Source organism: Oryctolagus cuniculus, chromosome 1 (genome assembly GCF_051225735.1).
Source record: "Oryctolagus cuniculus isolate XC-2025 breed Fujian yellow rabbit chromosome 1, ASM5122573v1, whole genome shotgun sequence".
In the NCBI taxonomy this organism is placed as follows: domain Eukaryota; kingdom Metazoa; phylum Chordata; class Mammalia; order Lagomorpha; family Leporidae; genus Oryctolagus; species Oryctolagus cuniculus.
Genome location: NC_142867.1, coordinates 10,292,416 through 10,311,840, shown reverse-complemented (window position 1 = coordinate 10,311,840; position 19,425 = coordinate 10,292,416). Strand labels below are relative to the sequence as shown.

Genomic DNA, 19,425 nt, shown 5'->3' with positions numbered 1-19,425 from the left:
TACCATCAAAATTAGTTATTTTAAAGAATGAAGCAAAACTGATAAATCTCCAGCAAGAATGATAAAGAAAAGAAAAACAAAATTAGAAATGAAAAAGAGGTCCTACAGACTTAAAAAGATATTAAGGAGATACAGTGAAAAAAAAATTTTAGAAGATTAAACAACTTAGATGAAATAAATAAATTCCTTCAAAGACATAACTTCCTAAGACAATGGAAGAAATTTAAAAACAAAATATCCCATATTTAGTAAAGAAATCCTATTCATAATCTCCCCACAAGCCCAAATGTCTTCACTTCCATTACATATTAAGGAAGAAATAATGGCAATCCTACACGACCTCTCAGAAATTAGAGAAGGGAAAATTTTCTAAATCATTTCACAAAACTATCATGGCGCTGAACAAAACCTGAGAAAGAGGGCCGGTGCCGTGGCATAGCAGGTAAAGTCGCCATCTGCAATGCTGGCATCCATATGGGCGCCTGTTCGAGTCCTGGCTGCTCTGCTTCTGATCCAGCTCCCTGCTAATGCACCTAGGAAAGCAGTAACAGATGATCCAAGTGCACCCACATGAGAGACCCCGGGGGAAGCTCCTGGCTCCTGGCTTCAGACCAGCCTAGCTCAGGCCATTGTGGCCATTTGGGGAGTGAACCAGCAGATGAAAGACCTCTCCATCTGTCTCTCTGTAACTCTGCCTTTCAAGTAGATAAATAAATCTTTAAAAAAAAAAAACTGTGAGAAAGTGAAATTACAGACCAATAATCCTTATGAACATAGGCAGACAATTCTCTATTAAAATATTAGGAAATGAAATCAACAGTATATCAAAAAAGATAGGAACAAATGGAGTTTATATCAAGAATGCAAGGCTGGTTCAAAATTTGAAAATCCATGTTATTCACCACATTAGAATAATAAAGGAGAAAAGATCATACAGTTGTTTCACAGTAGATGCAGGAAAAGCACTTGAAAAAAATTCAACAGCTTTCATGATAAAATTCCCAGCCATCTAGGACTACATCCAAAAGATAATGCATCTGTAAACATGTCTGTGTGCCTTCTTTTTGCTCAGTCTCTATTCTAATCTACAACATTGTTAGAAGGAAAGGAAGATCTCCCTAGACAAAGATGTCTATTTATACTATGAACTAAGAAGGTGCCCGACCTAAAAGGATCTGGAAGAAAACCACATCTTTGCTTCCAGGTCTTTCATATTCTCCAAGACCTGTCTCCCCATAGTCTCTTACCTCTTCCTGCCCTCTTTCATTTTTTATACTCAATTTCCCTATTTTTCTTTCCTTACAGGAATTTCTTTTCTGTGATTATTTTTTTGTTTGTCAACTCCACTAAAGTATTATCACTCTGGGAGCATGAGTTGCTTTTTTTAAAGTATTCCTAATATGGAGAGCAGTGTTTGGCATATAGTAGATATTCATAAAACGTTGAGTGAATGAGTGGTTTGCCTCCTACTCCAGACTTGCCCTTCTCTAATTCCCTCTCCACCTGCAGCGGATCCATCTCCTGGCTTCTTACCAACCTGAACATAAAATCTTAATTCCCCAGTGTAGCTGTCAGGGCCCTTTAGGGGCTGTGCTTGCTTGCTCCTAGCTGGAGAACTTCCTTACTCTGATAAAGGCGTCTATGAAAATCCTCCAGCTAATGTCATACTTAACAGTGAAAGACTAAATGCTTTCCCTCTAATATGGAGAAGAAGGCAAGACTGTCTGTTCTTACTACTTCAATTCACACTTTGCTGGATGGCCTGGCCAGTTACAAAAAGCAAGAAAAAGACATAAAACGTACACCAATTGGGAAGGAAGAAATGAAACTATTCGCTGGCAACATGATGTGTATGAAGAAAATACTGTGGAATCCACCAAACAGAAACACAACTATAGCTAAGTGAACTTAGAAAGTCATAGAATACAAGGTCAATATATAAAAAAATGGATTGTATTTCTACAATTGTATGCTAGCAATGGGCAAATAGAAAAGGGAGTGTAAAACCCACCTTTCACAGCGGCACCAAATATATAAAATTAAGGATCTATTTTAATGAAAAATACACAAAGTCTACACGAAAACAATTTGACAGCTCCATGTGTCTGATAGGTGTTTCAAACCTAATGTTACACGTGGAATTTTTGATTTTTCATCCCTGCATCGACTCCACTTGCCTGTCTTGGGAAATGGTGCCATTATCTACCCAGGCACTCAGGACAAAGGCTAGGAGTCCTTGTTTGCTTTCATTCCTTCACACCACCACCAGGCCTGCCCCTTGTCAGTCTCACTCATGAGTGGATCTCCTGCCTAAAGATGTGAATTTACCCACTTCCCTCTATGTCTATCACTTCACACCTCCATCCTTCCCCCTCTCCCTTCCTTCTTCCCTCTCTCCCTCATGCCCTTCCTTCCCTTCCTTTCCTTTCTTTGCTTTAATCATTTTCTAGGAGGTTTGTGTTTATTGGCATTTGACCAATGGGTAAGGATGCAGCCCTGGACCTTGGGAGGAAAGCCAGCGTCCTACTTTCCCCTCCATTCAGGCTCTGTTGATCCACCAATCCAAAGCTGGTAAAGTGACCCAGGACTTGATGTGCTGCTCTCTTAGTCGGCTGAGGGGCCAGCACTATGGTGTAGCAGGTTAAGCCACCTCCTGCAGTACCAGCATCCCATATGGGCACCGGTTTGAGTCCCAGCTGTTCCACTTCCAATCCAGCTCCCTGCTAATGCACCTGGGAAAGCAGCAGAGGGTGGCCCAACTGCTTGGGCCCCTGCACCCAAATGGGAGGTCTGGATGAAGCTTCTAGCTCCTGGCTTTGGCCTGGCCCAGTCCCTTGGAGCCATTTGGAGGAGTGAACCTGTTGGAAGAGCTCTCTCTCTCTCTCTCTCTCTCTGCCTTTAAAATAAATAAAATGAAAATTTAAAAAAGAGTCTGCTGGGTCTCAGAGTTGTAGAGTGAGGAATATTTCAAGTTCTACCCATTTACATCCACAACAGAAAATAAGTAGAGACAGGAGCTAGAGAGCAAAGGTGCTGGCTGCCCTGTATCTTACTAGGTGTTTATAGCTGTGTCTCTAGATCTGTAGACTCCTCCACTTCCCAGTTCCTGCAGGATTCTCTGGAGCAGGCCATCAGTGATTGACACTGCACATATCCTGGTCTTAAAGTGACTGAACCCTGCCACTTTGGGACCCAGCTATCCCCTGGATGTAACATCATGATGATTCCTTCAATGAAAGAGCTGGTGCAGTCACACACCGTCTTGGTTACCCTTCAGCTGCAGGCATCACAATGATCACCAACCATCGTATTCAAACTGGTCCCTAATCTTGACCAGTAAACACAGCAGACAATCCCACAGATGCCACAGGTCCTTTAGCACTGTCTTCAGGTGCACCCCCAAACTCATCGAAGCAATTTCTCTCCTTTGCCTGGACTATTAGAATAGTCTCCTAACTGGGTTCCCTGTTTCCATCCTTTACAAATAAACCAACCTACTGTTTTTAAAAATGTCTGATCATTTTTCTCCCAGTGGTCTCTCAATGTACTTGCTAACACCTTAGCAAGACCCTCGAGATCCTGAGTAGTCTGACCCCTGCATCCCTCCCGAACCTCACATCCATAGATCCCACCTCGGACCTCGGTCCCATTTATGTCAGCAACACTGTCTTTTTTTTTTTTTTTAAGCTTTATTTCTTCATATGAGAGGTAGAGTTACAGACAGAGGGAGAGACAGAGCGGTCTTACATCTGCTGATTCACTCCCCAAATGGCTGCAAAGGCCAGAGCTGGGCTGATCTGAAGCCAGGAGCTGCAGGGTCTTAGTCCACCTGTACAAGGATGTACTGGGCCCGAGGAAAGGTAAGCACGCCGCTCGCCTGTTTCCCAGCCTCGCGATCCCGGAGACAATCAGACGCAGCAAGGAGCCAAGTCAAGCAAAAACTTGTTTATTGTGCACGTAGCAAAGTCTTTTAAAGCACAAAACTGCAGAGTCATTGGGGCAGGGCATAAGGACCAACCAATCACTTAAAAGGTCATCTTACGGGGTGATTTTTATAGGACTAGCCATATGTCTATACACTCATTATCAGTTGTCGTCACTTCCCCTGATGCTGCATGGCCAATTAGCTTTAGTGGTACTTTGTGTTCCGCCCATCTTACTTCCTTTGAGTGCCATCTTTGAATTGCCTCGTGTGCCTAATTTCCCCACAAGGAGCCAGGAACTTCTTCCAGGTCTCCCACACTGATGCAGGGGCCCAATCACTTGGGCCATCTTCCATTGCTTTCCCAGGCCATCAGCAAGAGCTGGATCGGAAGAGGAGCAGCCAGGAGACGAACCGGTGCCTATATGGGATGCTGGCACACAGGCAGAGGCTTAGCCTACTCTGCTACAGCGATGGCCCCAACAATTTCTATGCTAGGAACACCCCAGATTCACGATCCTCCTCTTGTTCTGTCTTCTTGGAATGCTTTTCTTCTGGATCTTTCTAAGTCTGGTACCTTCTTATTTAGTTCTTAGTTTAAGTAGATGTCTTTGTCTCAGAGAGGTCTTCCTTTCCTTCCAGCAATGTTACAGATTAGATCAGAGATCGGGAAAAGAGAACACACACTTGCACACACACACACACACACACAAGACATGCATTCCGACTCCAAGTTCCTAATTTATGTAACCAAAGATCCAGTGCCTATAGGGAGTGATATGGCCACAGTGCATCGCTGCACGTGTCTCAGCTTTTGCCCTGCCCCTGACTGAACCTTTTGCACATGGAGGGTCCTCCAAGAATTGCGAAGGAAGCCAGATTATTGCCACATCACTGCTTTTTTAAAACTCAGGCTTGCATCACCCAGTGGGAAGATGAACAAACCTTGTGCTTCCATTTAAGGGCAGCTTTGTAAGTGTTGAGCTCTGCTCCTTCTGAAGCATACACAGCACTAGCAAGACCACATCTCCACCCAGGGGAGGGGAACTACACCTCTGCTTCCAGGTCTTGCATAGGCTGCGTAACCTGGCTCCCCGTGGCCCCTCATCTCTCTGCCCTCTTTCAGTTTCTCTCAATTACCCTGTTTTTTGTTTCTTCACAGATGTTTCTTCTCTGAAGTTATTTCTTTGTCATCTGTCACCACCACTAGCATGTAAGCACCCTGGAGTATGAGTTGCTTCTTTCTAAGCATTTCCAATGCTGAGAGCAGTGCTTGGCGCGTGGTAGATATTCACAGAAATGTTTGTTGAGTGAATGAGTGTTTTGCCTCCTACTCCAGACTTGTCCTTCTCTAATTCCCTCTCCACCTGCAGCTGATCCATCTCCTGGCTTCTCACCGACCGGAACATAAAAGCTAATTCCTCTTGCCCTGAGTTCTCTCCTCCATTTGGCTTTTTTTGTGTCCTCCGTCTACTGAACTTCTTTCGGACCCTCAAAACTGCAAGGTCTTCCTGACTTCTGTGCCCTCTATAACCTCTTCTCACAAGAACAGTTTTATTCTTCTCCTTCCTTTCCATACGACCTTCTTGCCTTTTATATTACTCTGGAACCTGTATCTCTCCCTCCCCCCAAAGATTTGCTTGTTTACTTGAAAGGCAGAGAGCGAGAGAGAATATGAATATCTTTTATCTGCTCATTCACTCCCCAAGTGGTTGCAACAGCCTGGTCTGGTACAGGCTAAAGCCAGGAGCCAGGAATTCCATCCTGGTGTCCCACATGGGTGGCGGGGGCCCAAGCATTTGGACCATCGTCCACTATCTTCCCAGGTGCATTAGTGGGAAGCTGAATGAGAAGTAGAGCAGCTAGGACAAGACCCCGAGCAGCTGGGACTGGAACTGGCACTCTGATGCGGGAGATTGCTTTTGCTGGCAGCGGCTTCGTCTGCACCACAACACCAGCCCCTAGAACCTGGTCTTAACACTTACTCCTTCTTAGAACTTAACTCCCTAACTTGTGAGTGTTACGTGGTGGCTGCTCCCTCTTCAACAGGTTGCTGCATGAGCCCAGGGGCTCTCCCATTTGATTGCACGTGCTCACACACCCAGCTCTGAGGGACACATGTAGCAGTAGTGGAAGCGGCTTGCTTCTCAGTGGGCAGGGAGAGCATATTTTCTTAGCTCATCTGTATTTTCTGATTTTTTTTATTTAATAAATATAAATTTACAAAGGACAACTTTTGCATTGTTTTGGCTTTTTCCCCCATAACCTCCCTTCCACCTGCAACCATCCCATCTCCCACTCCCTCTCCCATCCAATTCTTCATCTAGATTCACTTTCAATTATCTTTATATACAGATGATCAACTTAGTATATACTAAATAAAGATTTCAACAGACTGCACCCGCACAGCACACAAGATATAGAGTACTGTTCGGCTAGTAGTTTTACCGTTAATTCTCATAGTACAACACATTAAGGACAGAGATCCTACATGGGGAGCAAGTGCACAGTGACTCCCGTTGTTGATTCAATGATTGACACTCTTATTATAATGTCAGTAACCACCCGAGGCTCTTGTCATGAGCTGGTTTGTTTTTTTTTGTTTTTTTTTGTTTTTTTTTGTTTTTTTGTATTTTCAGATTTTCAAAATGAAACTCTCGTTTTTTTGGTTTCTCTTGACAACCTCACTTTAAGGATTACTATAAAACAACAGGATCCAAGACAGAGCATATTAGCTTTAGAATAGATAAGTAGATCAATGGAACAAAAAATGCTGGTGAGAACTTGGAGCTTCTGGAGCTCTTACTCAGTGCTGGTGGGAATGCAGACTGGTGCAGCTGCTTTGAAAGTAGTTTGGCAATTTCTTACAAAGCTAAACATTGTCTGACCACGTGACCCAGCAGTTGGGCTCCCAGGTACATACTCAACTGAAAACGGTGCACACAATAGCCTATAACAAACGTTTATAGCACCTTTATTCATGATTACCCGAACCTGGAAGTAATCAAGATGTCTTCAGGAGGTGCATGGGCAAAGTCTTGTGAATCCTCACTATTCAGTGCTGAAAAGAAAAGCGCTATCGAGCCACACAAGATACAGAGGAACCTTAAATGCATATCGCTAAGTGAAGGAAGCCAGTCTAAAGAGGCTACGCACTGTGTAATTCTACCCGTATGACTTTCTGGAAAAGGCCAGACTCTGGAGACCTTCATAAAAATGAGTGGGGGCTGACACTGTGGCACAGCGGGTTGAGCTGCTGCTGTCTGCAGCACTGGCATCCCATATGGACGCCGGTTTGAGTCCCGGCTGCTCCACTTCCTGTCCAGCTCCCTGCTAATTCGCCTGTGGAAAGCAGCTGAAGATGGCCCAAGTACTTGGGCTCCTGCACCCACATGGGAGACTCAGAAGAAGCTCCTGGCTCCTGGCTTCAGTTTGCCCAGCCCTGGTCATTGCAGCCATCTGTGGAGTGAACTAGATGAGATCTTTGGAAGACCTCTCTCTCTGTCTCTCCCTCTTTTTCTCTGTTACTCTGCCTTTCAAATCAACAACAACAAAAAACTTTAAATATAAAAAAAATTAGTGGTTACAGAAGGTGGGAGAGATTAATCGGCAGAACTCTGAGGACTTTAGGGCACAGTGAAGCTATTCTGTAAGATACCCTACTGATATACACGCCATCACTATGCACATTAGAATGCAGGAGAGGGGCCAGCATTGTGCTGTAGCAAGTACAGCTGCCACCTGTGCCACCCCATCCCATATGGGCACCAGTCTGAGTCCTGGCATCTCCACTTCCAATTCAGCTCCCTGTTAATGTGCCCAGAGAAAGCAGCAGAAGATGACCCAAGTGCCTGGGCCTCTGTACCCTTGTGGGAGACCCAGATGAAGCTTCTGGCTCCTGGCTTCGGTCTGGCCCAACTCTGGCTGTTGTAGCCATTTGAGGAGCAAGCCAGCAGATGGAACATCTCTATCTTTCCTTTCTCCCTCTCTTCACTGTAACTCTGCCTTTCAAATAAATAAAAAAATTCTAAAAAAGAAGAAGAACAAGGAGAAGGAGAAGAAGAAAGAATGAATGCAGGAGAGCAAACCATAATGTCCAGATGGACTTTTGATGACTATGATGTGTCAATATAGGGTCATCCATTGAAACAAATGTGCTATTTTGGTGCCTGATGCTGCTGTTAGAGAACATTTTTTTAAAGATTTATTTCATTTACTTGAAAGAATTACAGAGAGAGGGGTCTTCCATCTGCTGGTTCACTCCCCAGATAGTCGCAACGGCTGGAGCTGTGCCGATCCGAAGCCAGGAGCCAGGAGCTTCTTCCTGGTCTCCCATGTGGGTGCAGGGCCCGAGGAGTTGGGCCATCTTCTACTGCTTTCCCAGGCCACAGCAGAGAGCTGGATTGGAAGAGGAGCAGCCGGGACTAGAACAGGCACCCATATGGGATGTCGGCACTTCAGGCCAGGGCGTTAACCCGTTGCGCCACAGCGCCAGCCCCCTAGAGGACATTTTGTATGTGTGGGGTATACGGAACTGTCTGTACTCTCTGATGTATTTTGCTGTGAACCTAAAACGTTGTTTTTTTTGTTTTGTTTTTTGTTTTTTTTTTTAAATGAAAGAGATCTTAAAAACAAAACCATCTGATGGATCAGATGTCATCCCCCAGAGTGGAGATGGTCTCTGTTCGATCTGCTTTCTACCTCTAGGTCTTTGAAGGAGTCCTGTAGGTACTCTAGGATTTGGTTATTTTTCTACTCATAAATGACGAGTTGGGCCAGATCAGTGGTTCCTGTACTTTTGGGTTTCTCATGGAGAGATAAAAACAGAAATCATTGCAGTGTTGTCAACTTTTCATGTTGTTTCACATTTTAAAACCTCTACCATCCACTGCCATTGTTTCATTGTTAAAACCATTTAGGGGGTGGGCATTGTGATGCAGTGGGCTAAGCTGCCACTTGGAACACCCGCATCCAGTATTGGCGTGCTGCTCTGTGTCCCAACTACTCAGCTTTCAAGCCCATTTCCTGCATTGCATCCTGGGAGGCAGTGGATGATGGGTCAAGTGCTTGAGTACCTGCCACCACGTGGGAGATACAGATGGAGTTCCTGGCTCCTGGCCGAGTCTAGCCCTGGCTATTACAGCGTTAGTGGAGTAAACAGTGGAAGATTTCTCTCCCTCTCTGTCACTCTGCCGTTCAAGTAGATGAAAATAAATATTTTTAAAAACCACTTTAGCCCAAACATTTAGAACATAATTTTAAAATAAAAAACAGATATTTAAAAGTGAATACCCTTAATTTTCACTGAAAACTACGTTTTCCTAATCTTTCCATTAACTCCTGACAACTCTCTTGAGACCTGGAACCGGTCAGTGGACAAGCACTGTGGCTGATGGGTATCTAAGATCTCTTCCAGCCGCAATATCCGCAGTCTTTATGGACAAGTAGTTTTGGTGTTGCAGGAAATCTAAGGGAGATCCGGTCTGTGCCGGAGCCAAGCAAAGTGTACCCCGGAGTCTAAGAGCCTGGGGGACACGGAGGGCAAAGAACCTCAAACAGTTCCGGCTTGAGCTTTTTTTTTTTCCCCCCAAGGATGTTCCAGGGAAGCTTGTCTTGCAACATTAGGCTCCAAGGGCACCAGCCAGGGCAAGCTGCAAGACTCTGGGACAGACAACGCATGCAGCTGTGCTTGGCTTGAGCAGACAGGACACCTCTTGGTAGGAAAGCCCTGGCCAGCTGCTTCTGGGAGAGGCAGTTCAGTTTAGAGAAGTCTACCTTTCCCCCATTGTCTCCTTTACTTGTCACAAGCAAAGAAAGCTGTGCTCTGTGCAGCTCCCGCTCCGGGCTGAGCGTGAACAGAAACTCCCAGACTGCAACGAGGTCAGACGGAAGCCCCTGCCGCCACTGCCAGGCTTACGGTTGTTAGAGCTTCAGACGCCCCTAGGGCTGGGTGATACTAGAGGGAAGAAGAAGTTCGGAAGGATGGAGTTACCTGCCCAGAGTCACGCCGCAGTGGTGGCAACACCAGGACACAGACCCAGGCCTGTCTGACTCCACAGTTCCTACTTTTCTCTCTGTCCTCAGATTCTGGTTTTCTGCCCAGCACTCTCCATTCTTTTGGAAGCAACATTTGCCTCTTCTGAAAATGGTCCCTCCCCTAGCTCCAACTGGCAGATTGATCTCAAGTGCTCTCCCTCCCCAACCCCGCACTCACTGCCGCCACCCCCAGGCCTGGGAGCAGCTGCTCTGCTTCTGATCCAACTCCCTGCTAACTAACGCGCCTGGGAAAATAGCAGATGGTGGCCCAAGTGCTTGGGCCTCTGCCACCCATGTGGGAGACCTGGATGGAGTTCTAGGCTCCTGACTTTGGTCTTGCCCTGTCCCAGCCATTGTGACCATTCGGGGAGTGAACCAGCAGATGGAAGATCTCTCTTTTGTCACTCTGCCTTTCAAATAAGTAAATAGATAAATAAATAAATTTTTTTTGACAGGCAGAGTGGACAGTGAGAGAGAGAGAGACAGAGAGAAAGGTCTTCCTTTGCTGTTGGTTCACCCTTCAATGGCCGCCATGGCCGGCGCGCTGCGGCCTGCGCACCGCGCCGATCTGATGGCAGGAGCCAGGTACTTCTCCTGGTCTCCCATGGGGTGCAGGGCCCAAGGACTTGAGCCATTCTCCACTGCACTCCCTGGCCACAGCAGAGAGCTGGCCTGGAAGAGGGGCAACCGGGACAGAATCCGGCACCCCAACCTGGACTAGAACCCGGTGTGCCAGCGCCGCAAGGCGGAGGATTAGCCTATTGAGCCGCGGCGCCGGCCAATAAATAAATATTTTTTTTTTTTTTTTGGACAGGCAGAGTGGACAGTGAGAGAGAGAGACAGAGAGAGAAAGGTCTTCCTTTGCCGTTGGTTCACCCTCCAATGGCCGCCGTGACCAGCGCGCTGCGGCCGGCGCACCGCGCTGATCCGATGGCAGGAGCCAGGAGCCAGGTGCTTTTCCTGGTCTCCCATGGGGTGCAGGGCCCAAGCACCTGGGCCATCCTCCACTGCACTCCCTGGCCATAGCAGAGAGCTGGCCTGGAAGAAGGGCAACCGGGACAGAATCCGGCGCCCTGACCGGGACTAGAACCCGGTGTGCCGGCGCCGCAAGGTGGAGGATTAGCCTATTGAGCCACGGCGCCGGCCAATAAATAAATATTTTAAAAATGTCAGAAGGACTTGTATTAAGCCACTGAATAAGGGATGGGAGACTAGGCTCTTGTCTCAAACACCAGTAGTACACCAAGGCCTTGATTGTGTTGGGATACAGAGGCCTTATATCTATCTGAGAAAGGAAAACAAAACAAAAATCCCTGTATTGGTTGGGGGCCGTCACTATGGCATAGTGGGTAGAGTCATCGCCTGCAGTGCCAGCATCCCGTATGGGCGCCTGTTGGAGTGCTGGCTACTCTACTTCCAATCTAACTCCCTGCTGATGCACCGTGGAAGGCAGCAGAGGATGGCCCAAGTGATTGGGCCCCTGCACATGTGGGAGACCCAGAAGAAGCTCCTGGCTCCTGGCTTCAGTCCGGCCCAGCCCCAGCTGTTGCGGCCATTTGGGGAATGAACCAGCAGATAGAAAATATCTCTTTCTCTCTTCCTCTCTCTCTGTAACCCTGACTTTCAAATAAATAATTTAAAAAAAAACTTATATTTTCACTTTTTCCAGTTATTTTCTAAGTCATAACAAAGAAGAACTAGAACTACCTTCTCCACCAGTCATGTTTTATGACTTTAACATTTTACAACTGTATTTATTTTTTAGAGTGGATTCATTCATATGGCTCAACATTCAAAAATATAGAAAAAGCAGTACTGTGACCATCCTTCCTCCCACCCCAGCCTGTGACCCACTCCTCACCACCTCCCGGGCAGCCTATGCAGCCAGTTCAGAGATTCTGTCCTATGCAGGCCAACACTGGCTTTTATTGCATGACAAGCCTCTTCAAAACTCAGTGATTTAAAGCAATAAACATTTTTATTTGCTGGAGTTTCTGTAGGCCAGCTAGGCAGTTCCAGACTTGGCCTGCTCAGCTGGGTCTAGACAGTCTAGGAGAGCCTGAGTCATGTGTCTGAAGTTGGCAGGCTTTTTGGACAGGATGGCAGGCAGGGGTCCTCACGTCATTGATATCAGCTGCAGGTGACTGATACCCAGCACACTAGCCCAGGCCCACCTGACAATGGAAGAGTTTGAAGCAGTAGAAAGAGTTATACCCCATGTATGAGTAGTTTCTTTTTCCTTTTTTTTTTTTAAAGATTTATTTATTTATTTGAAAGAGTTATATACAGAGAGAAGGAGAGGCAGAGCCAGAGAGAGGTCTTTCAACTGCTGGTTCAGACCCCATTTGGCTGCAACGGCCGGAGCTGTGCCAATCTGAAGCCAGGAACCAGGAGCTTCTTCTGGATCTCCCACGCAGGTGCAGGGGCCCAAGGACTTGGGCCATCTTCTACTGCTTTCCCAGGCCATAGCAGAGAGCTGGATCAGAAGTGGAGCAACCGGGTCTCGAACCAGCGCCCATATGGGATGCCAGCCCTGTAGGCGGCAGGTTAACCTGCTATGCCACAACGCCAGTCCCACGTGTAGTTTCAACCCTTTGTTTTCACCGTATCTGTTCATGAAACTGACCAGAGCAAATCCTATGGGCACTGCCAGATTCAAGGAGTAGAGTAGTCAGACTCCATATTTTGACAAAAAGAGCTGTGAAGTCACTTTGCAAAAGGGCATAGATATAGGGGTGACAAGGCTCTGGAATTTGTGCAGTCTTCCACCACATAAATTTGTGCATGAGTGCATGTGTATATGTGTATTTGTTTTCCTTTTTTTATTTATTTTATTTTATTTATTTATTTATTTTTTTTTTTTTTGACAGGCAGAGTGGACAGTGAGAGAGACAGAGAGAAAGGTCTTCCTTTTGCCGTTGGTTACCCTCCAATGGCCGCCGCGGCTGGCGCACTGTGGCCGGCGCAACGCGCTGATCCGATGGCAGGAGCCAGGTGCTTCTCCTGGTCTCCCATGGGGTGCAGGGCCCAAGCACTTGGGCCATCCTCCACTGCACTCCCTGGCCACAGCAGAGAGCTGGCCTGGAAGAGGGGCAACTGGGACAGAATCCGGCGCCCCGACCTGGACTAGAACCAGGGTGCCGGCGCCGCTAGGTGGAGGATTAGCCTAGTGAGCCGTGGCGCCGGCCTCCAGATATTTTTGATCCCTGGTTAGTTGAGTCTGCAGGTGCAGAACCTGCAGGTTCTGGGTGTGCATTTAGTCATTTGTTTATACACTGTCCGTCTCTGCCAACTAGAGAGTGTGCTCTAAGAAGTCAGGGGCTCCCTTGTTTACTCCTCTGGCGCTGGCACTAGAACAGTGACAGGCACATCGAAGGCGTTTGTTGAATGAGTATAATGAACATCTCCACACAAGTCAGTGTCCTTTCTAAGCCCCACTGACCTCATGTTTAAGATGGGGATTCTACTTCCCTCTTCCCTGGGTTTCCATGACAAGTAATAGAGTGGTGCATGTCCAGTACCTCTTATAAAGGGGCACACACAGACCTCTGCCTCTGCTTAAAGGGGCACTCACAGTCTCCATCTGCGGGGGCACATAAATGTTCACAATGGGAAGTCAGACCTCTTGGGACATTTGAATTTGATGTAGAAGCAGACAGCCTTTACACTCCCTTGCTAAGGAGCACACTGCACCCGTGTTTTGTCGTCCACCATCCCTGATCGTTCGTTCAAATGAGGAAAAGATGGGGGGCATTTGGTGTAGCTATGAAGGTGACACTTGGGACACTTGACATTTGGCCTCCCACATACCAAATCAGAGTGTCCGGGTTAGAGTCCCTAGCTGGTTCCACAATCCAGCTTCCTGCTAAATGTGCACTCAGTGGGAGACTCAAGTCATTGAGTCCTGCCTCCCAGGAGACTAATAGATTGGGTTCTAGGCTCAGCCCTGCCATTGCGGGCATTTAGGGAGTAAACAGTAGATGGACGCTCTCTCTGTCTCTCTCTGTTCGTGTGTGTGTGTGTGTGTGTGTGTGTGTGTGTCTCCATCTCTCTGCTTTTCAAATACATTAAATAAATAATTCAATAATATAAGAAAGGAAAATAGGGATCAGCATTGTGGCATAGTGAGTGAAGCCACTGCCTGGTGTGCCAGCATCCCATGTGGGCGCTGGTTCATGTCCTGACTGCCCCACTTCTGATCCAGCTCCCTGCTAATGGCCTGGGAAAACAGCAGAAAATGGTCCAGTGTTTGGGCCTCTGCCTCACTGGGAAACCTGGAAGAAGCTCCTGGCCCCTGGCTTGGCTTAGTCCTGGTTATTGTGGTCATCTGGGGAGTGAACAAGCAGATGGAAGATCTCTTTGTGTCTCTCCCTCTCTATATCTCTGACTTTCAAATAAATAAATCTTTAAAAAAAAAGTGAAATAAAATTAGAAAAAGAAACAAAATGAAACCCTTAATCCTGAGGAACACAGGGTGGGCCATCAGCCAGCAAGGGCTTGAAATGAGTTTCCGGAAGTTGTAAAGCAGATACGACGGGTGGAATGGAGTAGAGGGAAGCACAGCCAAGAACAAGCACAGGGAGGATACGGCCAGCTCCTGGGAAGAGTCCCAGAGAGGAGGCCGGCTCTGCGCAGAGGGAGGTAGGAACGGGAGGCCACGGCCAGGGCTGAGCTGTTTGCTGTCAGCTGCCCGCCTTCTGTCCCCTCTCCCTCACCCTCACCCTCGCCCCAGGGCTGGCAGCCGGCCAGCTGTTTGGCCTCAGCCAAAACACCAGGCATGTTCTTCGCTAAAGAGAGGGAAGGAACTGCAGGAGGGTGACTTTAGTCATTAACGTGAGCGTTGGGACCCTGAGGAGGCCCTCCCAGAAGGCTGCCAGCAGGTGCGAGGAGTTCTGGGAAACACAGCGAAACACAGGGGGCCCACGCGTCTGCTAAGCCCAGTCTTCGGTCTCTGAGCTCTTGTAGGCGTTTCCTCGTTGACCTCTCCTAGGCTGATGCTCTTATTGACCACTCTACAAATAAGAATCTTTGAGTCAGTAGAGGCAGTCACTTGCTAGCAACTAGTAAGGGAAGCAAGAAGCATTCTGTATTCCTTTTATTTATTCCAAAGCAGTGTGCGTGATAAGTGCTTATTATAACAAACATAAAAGAAACAGAAAATGCGAATATCCCCAGAAAGGCTTTTGTGTGCATTTCTGCAGAGACTTTTTCTAGGCACAGCTAGTAGATACATACCTGGTTTGTTTATATTCTTTATTATTTTCACTGAAACCTTCCCATGTTAGAGCATGTACCTCATACTATATTGTAAATAGCTGCATATGATCACATGTTATGAACTATTGTCATGTACTTAAAATTGCTTTTTTTCTTTTTGGCCATTAACACTAGTACTTCTTTGAACATCCTTATACATTTATCTTTGCTAATTTCTGTAGGATAAGTTCCTAGATGTGGACTTGCTCCCTCAAAGAGTCTGCACATTCTTTTAAAGACTTATTTACGTGAAAGGCAGAGTTACAGAAAGAGAGGGAGGGAGGGAGGGAGGGAGAGAGAGAGAGAGATCTCTTTCACCACTGGTTTACTGCCCCACTGGCCACAATGGCTGGTTCTGGTCCAGGTTGAAGCCAGGAACCTGGAACTCCATCTGGGGCTCTCACGTAGGTGGCAGGAACCCAAGCACTTGGGCCATCTTCCATTGCTTTTCCAGGTACGTTAGCAGGAAGCTGGATCAGAAGCAGGATGTCTAGGACTTGAAACAATACTCTGATATGAGATGCCAACATCGAAATCTGCGGCTTAACCCACTGCACCACAATGCCAGCCCCAGTGTGTCTGCACATTTGAACTTTAAAGACCTCCACATCGGTTTTCCCAGAGCTCTTGTGATTTATGCTGTCCTGTGTGGGGTTTCCAGTTCCGTTGCAGCCTGGCCAACCTTGGATATTATTGTTCTTTTATATCTCTGTTCATCTCTTAGAGGAAAACTTATGTCCTATATTGTGTGTGTGTGTGTGTGTGTGTGTGTGACTTAATGAAATTAAGCTCTCTCGCTCTCTCCTTTTTTGTTTCTTTGACTTGGGCTTATATCCTTAGCTATTTTTCTGTTGTACCATTCATCTGTTTGTCTCTGAATTTTAAGACAACAGCTGGCATCTGGCTCCTGTTATGTGGACTACAAAGCCCATATGTTTTCTTTCTCCCCTGTGGCTCCCTGTGGGAAAGTCCTGTGCTCCTAATTATGGAATCAGCAAAGCAGAGGTTAAAGGGCGTCTCTCTCAGCTGCTGGGGCCTGGGCCCAGCGTCCCTGCCTCTCCTGACTCCCCTGAACTCCACTTTGCTTCATCCCCAGGTAAATGCATGTGAGCCCAGGCACCGAAGAGCTCTTTGGAGCATGCGTCCTCAGCGTGAGGGAGGCCTGACATTTTAGCCCATTGCATTCAGTTTGCATGTGCTATGAGTCAGGCACCAAGACCGTCTCTGGGGGCACAGACATGCATTAGACAGCCACTCACTCGGCTGAGAGCGGGGTGATAGGTCCAGGCAGAGGTGAGAAAGCCACAGCCGAGGCCTGAGAGTTTGAAGAACATTCTTGGGGTTGGGGCGGCTTCAGAGGGAGGGGATGTATGAGGGGTTCACATTTTATGTGTCAACTTGGCTCGCCCTCATGGCCCAGATACTTGGTCTGACATTATTCTGGATGCTTTAGTGATGGTGTTTTCGGATGGGATTAACAGTTAAAGTAGTGGACTTTGAGCAAAGCACATTGCCCCCCATGATGGGCGTGGGCCTCATCCAAAGGTCTTCCTAAAGTAAAGACCGACCTTCCGGAGCAGGAGGTAACTTTGCCAGCAGACAGAGCTTCAGACTTGGACCCCAACATGGCTCTGCCCTGGGTCTCCAGCCAGCCCACCCTGCAGATCATGAACTCGTTGGACCCCAGAACATGCAAACCATCCTCCCCACCACTCTCTCTGAGTTCTGTTTGTCTGGAGAACTCACAGTAATAATGCAGGTGGGTTTCTGGGCCCCCGGCTCCCCTGGACCCTTTGCTTGTGGCAGGCATGGTGTTTGCCAGTAGCCAGGAGGGCTGCCGTGAGCTGAGTCGAGACTGTGGTTCCAAGCTGAGGAGGCGGATATCAAGCCAGGGAATTCTTGCCACAACAGAGATGGTTCCAGCCAAGGGGCCCAGGCATTAGGCACATGGCACTGAACTCTAAGACTGTAAGGAAGAAAACATTAAATCTGTGATTAATTCATCTCAAATGTGCGAAATGCTGCCATGGAGAAGAGTGGGTGGTAAGAGCGCGGAGAGCACTGAGCTTGGCTGGGACGTCAGGGAGGACTTCTCTGAGGACGTGACATTTAGCTGAGATCCAGAAGAGGTGTAAGAGTCAGCTGGGGCCGGTGCCGCGGCTCACTAGGCTAATCCTCCGCCTTGCGGTGCTGGCACACCGGGTTCTAGTCCCTGTCGGGGCGCCGGATTCTGTCCCAGTTGCCCCTCTTCCAGGCCAGCTCTCTGCTGTGGCCAGGGAGTGCAGTGGAGGATGGCCCAGGTGCTTGGGCCCTGCACCCCATGGGAGACCAGGAGAAGTACCTGGCTCCTGCCATCGGATCAGCGCAGTGTGCTGGCCGCAGCGGCCATTGGAGGGTGAACCAATGGCAAAGGAAGACCTTTCTCTCTGTCTCTCTCTCTCTCACTGTCCACTCTGCCTGTCCAAAAAAAAAAAAAGTCAGCTGGGAGTGGGGAGAACCTCCAGGTACGGGGAGCAGCATGTGTGGACCAAGAGAAGCCCAGCATGGCTAGCTTGAAGTGGATGAATGAGAGAGTGAAGGAGCCGAGATTGGAGAGGTCCAAGGGAGGTGGGTAGAGTCCTGCAGCTCAAGATGAGGCATGTGGCCACTGTCATCATTCAGGTAATGTGTCAGAGTGGTTGGTAGTGTCTGCAAGTCACTGATGAGCTCTTAATTTAAAAAAAAAAAAATTTATTTATTTGAAAGGCAGAGTTAGAGAGAGAGAGAGCGTGCTTTCACTGGCTGATTTAAATGGCCGCAATGACTGGGGCTGGTCCAGACTGAAGTCAGGAGCCTAGAGCTCCGTCCAGGTCTCCCACATGGGTGGCAGGGCCCAAGCACTTGGGCCATCTTGCCCTGCTTTCCTGGGTGCATTAACAGGGGGATGAATTGAAAGTGGAGCAGCTGGGACTTGAGCTGGTGCTCCAGTGAGGAAGCTGGCGTTGCAGGTTGTGGCTTAACCTGCTGCGCCACGATGCCAGCCCCACATCCTTAATTTTTTGTTAATTATTTTTGGTTTGTCTTTCTCCATTCTTCCCTTGGGGTAGTTTCTATTTATATGCCTCAGGCCCACTGATCCTTTTTCCTGCCCTATCTTCTGTGCTGTTTATCCCATCCAGTGTACTGTTCGTATCAGATTATAGTTTTCATCTTCAGAAGTTCCATTTGGGTCTCTTTGTATCTTTCATTTCCTTCCTTGTATTGTTCCTGTTATACTCTAACTACTTGAACATCGGGAGCATGTTTACAATAGGTCCTTTAGCACTCATGTCTGCTAATTCCATCATCTCTGTCAATCCTGGATCTGTTGCTATTGACGGATTCGTCTCCAGGGTAAGGGGCCATTTGTGTTGCTTGTTTGCATACACAGTAATATCTGATCAGCTGCCAGACATTGTCGATTTTACACTGACACAGGATGGAGTGGTTGTATTTATTCAAATAGCGTTTGCCTTCGTTGTGGTGAGCAATTAGGAACTTGGAATCAGTTTGATGCCCTTGAGACTTGCTTTTAAACTTTTTCAGGGTGGGTCCATCACAGCTGTGGATGCGGGTCTGACTCATTCCCATTTCCAAGGCATGGCCCTTTGTGTTATAAGGGCTCTGCACTCTGGCTGCTGGGACCACTTCTAGTCCTGGGTGTGCCCCAGGAGCCATCTGGCATGCAACTTTCTGGTGGTTCTTCCCCGACTCCCACATATTCCCATCAGCACTCAGCCAAGGACTTGAGAAAGCCCTGAAGTTCTTGTGGAGCACTTGGGTCTCTCTTGTGGCTTGGCCAATGTTAGGCTCTAAATATTTGTGTTTCCCTAACATTTATGTGTTGAAATCTCAACCCCCTGTGGTGAAGTTGTTAGTGGGTGGGAGTTCCAAAAGCGTAGCCCTCACAAATGGGACTAGTTCTCTAAGCCAGAGGGAGAGAGAGCCTGGCCCTTCCACCGTGTAAGGTTACAGTGAAAAGACACCGTCTAGCTAAGAACCAGGGACTGGGTCCTCACCAGACACCAGGTCTGCCAGCACTGTGACCTTGACCTCCCAGCCTCCAGAACTGCGAGAAATAAATGTGTGTTGTTTACGAACTGCCCCATCTACGGCATCTTGTTATAGCTTCCTAAACAAATTGAGGCCTTCCAGATGTGGTGCAGCAGGTTGGAGCCCCAGCTGCTCTGCTT

The 19,425-nt window shown here is 47.6% G+C and overlaps 1 pseudogene; it reads right to left on the bottom strand.

Annotated features, from left to right (window-relative positions):
• Window positions 1-1,751: 1,751 nt before the first annotated feature.
• LOC149128279 (transcription elongation factor SPT4 pseudogene) lies at window positions 1,752-3,409 on the bottom strand (annotated as a pseudogene).
• Window positions 3,410-19,425: the final 16,016 nt, after the last annotated feature.